Raw genomic sequence first — 11,459 nt, 5'->3', positions numbered from 1 at the left:
ATATCTATATATACATACATATAATTTTTTACCCTACAATTACCCTAATACCGACAAAGGTCTCATGAGTTACAAATATCATTTTTCCATGCAGGAATGTAAAAGTTCAACCTTAATAAGTCTCTTATGATTTTCTCTTTCCTGTTTATCTCTTCATGCTCTACTCAAGTCTTGTATTTGAAAATCAAATTTTCTATTCAACTCTGGTCTTTTCATCAGGAATGCTTGAAAATCCTCTATTTCACCGAATGACCATTTTTTCCCCTGAAGGATTATACTCAGTTTTGCTGGGTAGGTGATTCTTGGTTGTAATCCAATCTCCTTTGCTCTCTGGAATATTATATTCCATGCCCTGCAGTCCCTTAATGTAGAAGCAGCTAAATCTTGTGTTATCCTGATTGTGTTTCCACAACACTTGAATTGTTTCTTTCTGGCTGCTTGTAATAATTTCTCCTTGACCTGGGAACTCTGGAATTTGGCTACAATATTCCTAGGAGTTTTCATTTGGGGATCTCTTTCAGGAGGAGATCGGTGGATTCTTTCAATTTGTATTTTGCCCTCTGGTTCCAAAATATCAGGGCAGTTTTCCTTGATAATTTCTTGAAAGATGATGTCTAGGCTGTTTTTTTGATCATGGCTTTCAGATAGTCCAATAATTTTCAAATTCTCTCTCCTGGCTCTATTTTCCAGGTCAGTTGTTTTTCCAATGAGATATTTCACATTGTTTTCTAATTTTTCATTCTTTTGGATTTGTTTTACAGTGTCTTGATTTCTCATAAAGTTACTAGCTTCTAATTGCTCTATTCTAATTTTTAAGGAAGTAATTTATTCGGCAAGCTTTTGGACATCCTTTTCCATTTGGCCAATTTTGATTTTTAGGGCATTCTTCTCCTCATTGGCTTTTTGGACCTCTTCTGCTATTTGGGTTAGGCTATTTTTTAAAGTGTTATTTTTTTCGGTATTTTTTTGGGTCTCCTTTAGCAAACTGTTGACTTGGTTTTCATGATTTTCTTGCATCACTCTCAGTTTTTCCTCTACTTCTCTTACTTGCTTCTCAAAATCCCTTTTGAGCTCTTCCAAGGCCTGGGACTGATTCATATTTTTCTTGGAGGTTTTGGATGTAGGAGCTCTGACTTTGTTGTCTTCTTCTGGTTGTATGTTTTGATTTTCTTTGTCACAAAAGTAAGATAATATATTCTGACTCTTTTTGTACTGCTTACTCATGACCCTGGCCAATTACTTGAATTTTAAACTCTTTGTTAAGGTAAAAGTCTGCTTCCAATGTGAAGAGTGTACTGTCCCAACCTTCAGGGGTTTGTACAGATGTTTTCAGAGGTACTTCTAGGGACCTGTAAATTTTCAGTTTTTCCAAGGTGGTCTGATAAGGGTCAAGGTGTTTTCTCTCCACCACCACAACAAACTCCACCAGGCCAGCACTCCTCCTCGCCCCAGGACCACCCCTCAGAACTGTGACCCAGATCCAAGCACTGATAAAGCAAGAGATTACTGCCTCAGCACTGGCAAAGAGATCCCTGCAATCCCCCTCTGATCAGCCACTCGATTCCCCCTCTGTCTGTGGGCCGGAAGATCAGGAAAAAGCCTCGGTCCCGGGCTGCACTCAAGACTTGTGGCTGAGACCTATCTCCTCTCTCACCACAGTCACAGACTTTTCCCTCTGACCTTCTTAATTGTCTTTGGCATTCATGGATTGAGAAGTCTGGAAACCACCACAGCTGCCCACAATTCAGTCCTCTGAGGCCTGCTCTAGGGTCACTGCGCCCACACCACACTGAGCTCCTCTCCCTGCCCGGAGTGATATACCTTTCCAATCAACCATCCAGGCTGTCTTTGGCTGGAAATTTGTTTCACTCTGTCTTTTTGTAGATTCTGATGCTTTGGAATTTGTTTAGAGGCATTTTTTTTAGGTATTTGGAGGGCTTTGGGAGAGAGCTCAAGACAGTTACTGCTTTTCCTCCACCATCTTGGCTTTGCCCCTCCAAGGAAGGTGAGGTTATTATAATGAGGAGCTGGTTACTCTGACTATGTCACTCTTAGATAAAGAGACTCATCACCATACAGACCACATACAACTTCAAGCAATCTAGACAAAGGAATCCACCTCCACCCAGACCACCTATGTAGTTGAACAATGGCCAGAATTTACTTAGATTAGATTCTCTTTATTGTTTGTTTAGAAATAAGCTTTTCCAATTGGGTGAGGTCTTGCCCAAGATTGAGGAGAATATGAAAGCAATCTCATCATCAGCCCTATCCTTCAGAGGATTCCTGAATAATTGACAGGGACTCCTTTCTGAATGAGAAAATAAAAAGGGGAAAAAAACCTGTATCCCCCAATATCAACTGGCTATCAATAATATTTTCTCTTAGGAATTGTGTTGGATCATTTTATCAATCAGAGTAATGTCTTTCACAGTTGGTCACTGTCACAATATTGCCATTACTGTGTACAATGCTCTCCTGGTTCTGCATACTTCACTGCATCAGTTCATATAAGTCTTCTCAGGATTTTCTGAAAATCCTTTATTATTTCTTATAGTATTTTTTGTAGCATATTTGATCACAATCATGTACCACAACCTGTTTAGCTATTGATGGACAGCCCCACACTTTCCAATTAAATGTTGTCATCATAAAAAAGAGCTGCTATAAATATTTTGGTGCATATGAGTCTTTTATCTTTTTGTTTGGTAGATCTAGTAGTAGCATTACAACATCAAAAGGTACACTCACTTTGTTAGCCCTTTAAGCTTAGTTCTGGATTGTTATCCAGAAGGATTGAACCAGTTCACAATTCTGCCTATAGTTCAGTAGTTTACCTATTTTTCCACATCTCCTCCAGCATTTGTCATTTTTCTTTTATGTTGTGATAGACAATCTAATAGATACAAGGTAGTACTTCAGAGTTGTTTTAATTTGCATTTATTTAATCAATAGTGATTTAGGCCATTTTTTTATGTGACTTGATACCTTTTTCTTCTGAAAACTGACAGTTAATATACTTTAATTTAGATATTGTCTTTTCATATTTAACTCACACCTCTGCCCTCTGTCTATATATACTCCTAACTGCACTAATAATGAGAAAGTTTTTATGAGTTGTATCATCTTCTCATTTAAGAATATAAACAATTTCACCTTATTAAGTTTCCTTTTCCTGTTTATGTTTTTATTCTTGATTATATACTTTAATCTTTAGTCTTGTATTTGAAAATCAAATTTTCTATTCAGTTCTGATCTTTTCATCAATAATGCTTGAAAGTCCTCTACTTAATTAAATATCCATTTTCCCCCTGAAGGATTATGCTCAGTTTTGCTGGGTAGGTGATTCTTGGTTGTAATCCTAGCTCCTTTGCCCTCTAGAATATCATCATCAATCTAAACCCTCTGATCCTTTAATGTAGAAGCTGCTAAATATTGTATTATCCTGATTGTGGCTCCATGATACTTGAATTGTTTCTTTCTGCCTGCTTGAAATATTTTCTCCTTGACCTGGGAGCTCTGCAATTTGGCTAGAATATTCCTGAGAGTTTTCATTTTGGGGTCTCTTTCAAGAGTTGCAGTGGATTCTTTAAATTTCTATTTTACTTTCTGTGTTTGTTTTTTAAGCTTCCCTGTCACCATGGGAGTTTTTTGTTTTTTTTGTTTGTTTTTTGTTTGTTTGTTTTTTTTAATGTTCAAGTTCTTTTGTTTTTAGTTTTTGCTTATTTTTTTCAGACTATTTCTTTACTTTTACATTTATATTAGAATTGGGATCTGTTCAGCTCTGGGGATGAAGGGGTGTCAGTCTCCCAATATTAAGTCTTTCTCATCCTGCTCTTTTCATAGATAGTTCTGGGTATCTTTGGAACTGTGACCACTACCCAGATAGGGATCTTGCTGCCTTGTGAATAATAAGTGTTCCTCTCAGCTCTGGAATTGATACTTCAGAACTAGGTAATGGTCTCTGGGGTTGCCAAATGACACCCAGTCCTATCCTTAGTTATAGCACATTAGTCCCCTTTAATCTCTCTCTAACCAGGTATCCAATTCCCTTACCATATCTGGGCAGAGAGAGCTTCAGGTACTGCTTCTGCTGCTCTCTCTGCAGCTGCCTTCAAGGCCCACAGCTGGTGTCACTGCCATGCTGCACTCTTGACTAGCCTCCCACCCAGTACCACAGACTTCCCCTTCTGACCCCCTAAGTTGCCCTAAGATGGAAATATGTTTCACCATGATCTTTCATTGCTTATATTGTTTGAAAATATAATTTGACACATCATTTTAAAGTTGTTTGGAGGGGAATGTTGAGAGAGGTTGGCTACATGTTCCCTTTACTCTGATATCTTGGCTCTGCCTCTGTCAACTCTGAGCACTTTCACTCACTCCAGCCCATTCCTGGAATTAACTTATTTCTCATCTCCACCACTAGGCTTCTCTTGTTTTCTTCAGGTCTCAGATAAAATCCAACCCCAAAAAAAGCCTTTCTTGGTCCCCCTTAATGTTAATACCTTCCCTCTGAGATTGTCTCTAATTTATCCTACATACTGGTTTGCATGTTGTCCTATTAGATTCTGAGTTTTCTGAGAACAGGGTCTGTTTTTGTTTTTGTTTGTGTTTCTAGAGCTTAGCATTGTACCTGGAACATAATTGGTATTTAAACATGCTTGTTGATTTGACCAAGACTAGAAATAGATACTTAGGGTAATGAATGGCAAAATGACTGACTCAGGATCCTATAACTAATTTGTTTCAAAGGTGGGAGGTGAAACCTGGTCATTCCAAAACAAAGTCAGCTATTTATCTATTAGGCCATATTACATATTCCTTCTACACCTTAGACATTTAAAAAATATGGGTCGAATTGAAATAAATGTTTAGGGAGAGGTATGTAATCATAGTGGAGTATACCGAACATGAAGTCATAGGAAGTAAGTCTCACCTTTGTCATTAGTAGTGTAATTTTGAGACAATTTTTTTAAGGTTCAGTTTGCTCACCTATAAAATTGGAAAAATTAATACTGTAGTAATACCTTAGAGAATGTAAGAAAAGCTATTTTAAATCTTAAAACATTTTAAAAACCTTAATAAAATGTGTATTATCATTTCCAACATTGAGACTGAGGATATCAAAAACAAATTAGGAAAGTTCCAATTCAACAATTAAAAAATAGATAAAAATTATAACCTTATATTATAGTTTTTAAAGTGTTAAGGTTTTTTTTTCTAAATATAATATCATTAGTTGATTACAATGTTTATCCAAATTGGACATCCTAAGATAACTCTATAATGTAATTTCCATAGTAGTAATGATGACAACATACAGATAGTTGACTTCCCCAAGGGTTACTCTAGGAAATATTATTTCAATTCTTATTCTCAATCTTCTCATTATTAACACATTCTGAGCAGGATAACAACTCAGAGGTCATCTACTCCCATCCCCTCATTTTATAAATAAGGAAACTCAAGCCTTTTGCCTAAAGTCAAACAAAGGGGGACTTGAACCCTTAGATGCAAGTCATTAGACTCCAAATTTAGGGTTATGTTTCCATTGTAGACAAAGATTAAATAGAAGGATTTCTATTCAGAGGGACCATAAATCTCTTCTTTTCCAGACCTGATTTTATAATTTTGTGCATCATTTTTTTGTGTTGGGAAATGACAGCAATTGTCAAACTCACCATCTTGTCTTATTGAAGAATAACAATAAATCTTTTTTTAAGTCTGAGAGCCTTCCTAACCCAATGATAAAATACTGTTGCCACTGACATGTCTAAAGAGGTTCCTGATTACCTCCTGATTTGACTTTGTCATGTTAGCTCAGGAAAAAAATGTTAAATGGGAATACAGTGGCCAGAAAGAGTTTGGCTAAAAGAAATATATTTCACCTTCAAATGAATATTTTAGGACTAAGAAAGGATAAAGTGTCTGGAAACATATATTAATTTAGAAATTGTAAGAAACTGAATTCATCTATTCCCCATGACCAACATATCAACCTGACCTTCAGTCCTAAATCAGGAGGAGAAAAAAAGGAGTCCCAACTGCTGCCTATGATTGAGTCAATATTCTGTCTAATAATTGAATCTCAAAGGCCATGTTTTATGCAGTTCACAAGAGCTTGTTAACATCTATAAGAAATGGATATGTGATAGAACTTTCATTATGCTAAAAACTTCTCACACATCTCAACTATTGTCTGAGTGAAATGAACAGTGCTTCTTCTGAATCTGAGCTTTACAAATTGCCCCCAGTGAGGTTTGTTAATAGAAAAATGTGAGTGAAGGGTGTTAATGCTGAAGTAAAATTACTAGAATAGCTTCAAATTCCTTTAAAAGATGTGGAATAAAATCCAGTTAGCCAGAACTTAACTAATCAAAATCCTTTTAAGCATCTTTTTTTTTTCCTGAGAAAAAGCCAAAATACAAAAAAAAAGTCAATGATATATTCAGATATATTTTTTAAATAAATGAACTTTACAAACACAAGTGAAAATAAGTAGAATCCTGTCCAATATCCTAATGCTTTATGAAAGGTTTATATATTGAGTAAAAGGATCCTTCATGATGCTGTCAAAGTGCAACAAAATTTCCATTTATCAGATTCAATTGTATTTAATATACTATGTTAGTATACTACACTTATCATTGAGATGGGAGAATAGATTGATAAATATTAGGAAGCCTTTAAGCAATGAGGATGGATAAAATTCAATTCAGCAAACCTTTTTGCACCTACTATGTACACAGCTTTGTGATAGGCTTGGGAGATACAAAGCCAAACATGAAAAAGCCCTTTATCGCAAGAAGTTTACATTTGGCTGTGTGGATATGGTATGTACACAGATAAGTAAATAGCAAAATACTTTATGATGGGAGTGAGAATTGCCAACTGATATGATCAGGAAAAGACTTCATGTTGGCAGGGTCACTTGAGCTAAATTTTGACAGAAGCTGGGATTTGTAAGCAGCAGAAGGGACAGCCTGTGCAAAGGAGACAGAATGTTGAGTTCAAGCAGGCCAACTTGACTAAAGTGTGAAATGTTACGTGGAACAATCTGAAATAAATCTGGAAAGGTAGGATGGAAGTAGATTGTTGAGGGCTTTAAATGTCAAGTTGGAGAGTGTATTTTACCCTAGAGGCAATAAGGAACCAGTGAAAAAAATTGAGCAAGGGAGTGACATAGTCCAACCTGTGCCTTAGGAATATTGTTGGCAGTTAGCTGTGTAGAGTATGGATAGGGAAAGGGGAAAGAAGGGAAGCAGGAATATTTGTTAGGATGCTATTCCCATCATCTAAGACAAAAGGCAAGGGGAAGGTAATGGAGAAAAAGGAAGCAATGCAAGATATGTCATGGTAATAAAACTGACAAATCAGGGAAAGTTGTTAGATACAGTATGTAAGGGACAAGGAAGCCAAGGAGGCTTCACTCTCAGCTAAACAAAACATCAAATTAAATAGAAACACCTCATTTTCTGAACATTCTATTTAACTCAGGTCTTACTCTTTTTGTTTCTTTTTTCCAAAGAGAAGCTGGTTGTTATTTATGTTGTTGTAGGCAATATTATTGAAAATGGTCTGAATTGTTAAAAGTCACTAAGAGCGAGTTAATGGAACTGAATTCATTGACAAGTGAAAAGTAATTCATTGATAAGTAAATAAACTAATATATGTAAAAATAAACAAATGATAGTGATAAGTAACAATAAATAAATTCATTGATGAGAAAAAATCTATCATACTAACTCCTCAGACAATCCATGTGTGTTTTGGAGTTCACAGGGATGAGTGGCATAGGCTATGACCATAGAAGAGAGAAAAAAAAACTAAGTGTAAGGTGTAGATATGAACCTGGAACTTGGGCCATATCAAAGACCATGCAGACACTGAAATAAAAAGGGGTAGGTGTGTGTGTGTGTGTGTGTGTGTGTGTGTGTGTGTGTGTATACATACACATATATAAAAATCTCAAGCAAAGACAGGGGACAGTGTGGCTGCTGAAATATATTTAATTTATTCTACATATTCATGAAGATCCTTCAGGAAAGTCTTACTCTAATATATCATCCTAGCATAGAGGTGTCCATGGCTTTTTGAAGTTGTTGTCAATATAATATAGGTATAAACAACAAATAAACTTATAGTCACTGTGGAGAATGTATTTCCAAGATGGAACTTCTTGTTGGGTATTGGAGGAAACTAAATTTGTTGATGTTTTTGACAATAATGGTGAATGTGGGACACGATTCTCATTTTACAGGGAGAAGATAGGACATGTACAAAGGTTATGTTCTCCTATATTTTGAAATCTGTTGCAGACAAGGAGAAAGGTAATCCTGGAGTCAGAATTAGAAATTATTTATGGGGTTGCTGTGATTTATATATAATATATACAGATATGCTGACTCTTAGAACCACATAATTTTAGAAATGGAAAGAACTTCAGTAGCCACTTAGTTCAATCCATACTCAAAAGGAATTGCCATCATAATCTACCTAACGAAGCACCACCCAGTTTCTGATTTAAGATCTCCAATGAAAGGAAAGTCATGACCTCCTAACATAGCCCATAGAACTTTTAGATGGCCCAATTTGTAATTTAGTGGGGTTTTTTTTTGGTTATTCATGATATTGTTTTATTTTGTTTCCTGAAATCAAGGCTTTTGGCCTAATTGAAACTTGTACCCATAATTCCTAATTCTGTTATCTGGGGCCCAATAGAACAAGCTTAATCTCTCTCCCACACAACAACCCTACAAGAAGACTTGAACATAATGATTCTATCCACCTGAAATCTATTTTATAAGATAACATACCTAGTTATCTGATCATCAGATAATTTGAACTCAAAACACTTCACCATCCTGATTGTTCTCACATGGATATTATGTATCTTATAAATTTGCTTCTTAAATTGTTAAGGTTCAGACAGAATACAGTAGTCAAGATGTCAACTGACCAAGAAGAGTTCAGTGGGACATGTTCTTACTTCTGATAACTCTTCCCCAATCCCCCCTTTTCAATCTAAGCTCTAATTAGCCTTTTTTACTATTATATTGCACTGCTGAATACTACTCTGTATTAGTTCATGAAAATGTCAGATCTTTTTACAAACTGTTGTCTAAATATCCTTACCATCTTGTACTTATGACTTTACTTTTATCCCTTTTGAATTTGGTCTTAGATTCTGTCCAATTAGCCAGAATTCAGGCTGTGTACTGTAGGGCAGTATAGTCTCTAGAGACAGCAGTAAGAAGTATGGGTAATGATTTGGCTAAAGCAGATATGTTGCCCCAGAAAAATGGGTACTGGTATAGACTTTAGAAAAAAAGCATATCCATGTAGCCCTTTGCTCACTAGAATCTGGAAATGATGGAGTCCCTCTACATTGCTACCCATATTATGCTCAAGGTCCTTGAAAAACTCCTCCCTAATAACCAAAGTTTAGAATTGTGGTACAGTAGTGGCTTTCTGATAATGGGGTAGAGAAATTATTTATCCAGCCCCTGTGTTTGAAGGAGAACTCCTACAAAAGAGGCCTCTAACAGGGCAAATATTTAATGTCTATTCCCTGTGATATATCTTCCACAGGGGTGTGTGGGGGGGGGGGTGTCTTGGTTGCTGCTTATAGGATAAAGCTCAGATCTTTAAGGCACTCTATCAGAGACCTCCCAAGTTAACAACGAACTATTGACAACTACACTTTGAATCCAATCATTTAACTTATTCCAAACTGAACTAATTCTCCACTTATCTTTTTCTGCAATAGTCGTAGGAAATACTTAAATGGTTTGCAAAAAAAAAATAAGCAAATTATTCTATGACATTCTTCTTATCCACTATTTTATTAATCTTCTTAAAAATAGATAAATGGTTAGTCTGCCATGATTAGTAATTGATGAAGCCATTCTGGCTCTTTATAATCATTGCTTCTGTTTACAGAGGTTCACTAGACATCTTTTTTTCTAATAAGTTCTAGATTTCTCTCCCCTCCCCAAGAATACAAATAAAGCTCACTTATCTATAGTTTGCAGGTTCTCTTCACTTTATTTTTTTTTAGTCAGGAGAACATTTGCCCTTTCAAAAGTTGCAGTATTTCTTCAGTTTTTTATGGCTTTACAAATATCACTGACAGTGGTTCAATAAACACATCCACCAGTTCATTCAGGAAGTTAGTTATCTGGGACAGGTGACAAATTTATCAAGAGCAACTAGGTGATAACTTACTATCTGCCAATTTATCTTCAGTATCAAAACCCTGTTAGTCATTTTTGTTCTGTCATTTCCAATGTAAAGGTTCTTCTCCTTGAAGGGGAAAAAGTATCACCATAAGAATTGAATGGCTCTATTTTCTCTCTATTGTCAGTTATAATTTGCCTATCTATCTAATGCAGAATTTTCATCTTTTCATCGAATTTCTTCTTTCCCCCAATATGCATAAAATCAGTAAAACAAATAAACATGAATAATAATATAACTTTTCCATTGTCTCATTTTCTTACCAATCCCAGGTCATCCTGAGTTTTACCAAGGTTTCTTGTACATTTATTTACAAAACTGTGCCATGATCTTATTCACCTTCTAATGCCTACACTAAATTCAATCTTCTACATTTAGCTTTTCAAAATTGTAGTTAGTTGGTGATTTTCTGGTGTATTGATGCATTCAGATGAAGCAAGGATTAGAGGATAGGTTATGAGACTTCATGAAGACCTGGATTCAAAACCTGCCTTCAGCATGTGACACTGGACAAGTCGTTTAGTCTCTTTGAGACTCTGATTCCTTATCTGTCAAATTTTCTTCTAGTACAAAATCTATACTTTAAATTTTAAGTTCCCTTCTCACAAAAAAAATCTATGCTTTTAATCATTACACTGTGATATATATTGATCTCTCCATATTATTGCTTTTTATCCTTTTGAAAACTGTTACATTTTGGATATTCAGGTTTTTTTTTAATTGAGTGTGTTCTCTCCTTGCTGGGTTGACTTCTCAGGAGAGTTTTAGTATTTTATATCTAAATAATCTTTCTAGATCCTTTGAACTCTGCTTTCTTCAAATTTAGAGGGATTATTGGACTATATCCAATTACTCACTTCTCTATCACAAATTCTAGGAAGGAGTAGTCACTTTCTCCAAAAGTAAGAATAATTTCTAACCCAGATATTGTTTAAATCAATCAATTTGATAGATCTTCATTAAATGTTTACTATATACAAGAGACTAAGGGCAATAAAAATAAATGACCAGTCCCCTACCAGTAAGAAACTTAAAATCAAATCAAATACATTACATTCAAACAAATATAAATAACAGACAATACAAGTTCATAACTTTATAACTCCATACATAAAAGCAGTAACAATTCTCCATTACTAACCATGAAATATAATATTTTATATGTAATAGGTAACACAAATATTATCATTTATATTTTGAAGATGATGAAATAAGCC

The sequence above is a fragment of the Vombatus ursinus genome, unplaced genomic scaffold, assembly GCF_900497805.2.
Source record: "Vombatus ursinus unplaced genomic scaffold, bare-nosed wombat genome assembly UNPS02014942.1, whole genome shotgun sequence".
In the NCBI taxonomy this organism is placed as follows: domain Eukaryota; kingdom Metazoa; phylum Chordata; class Mammalia; order Diprotodontia; family Vombatidae; genus Vombatus; species Vombatus ursinus.
This window is presented reverse-complemented; position numbering follows the sequence as displayed.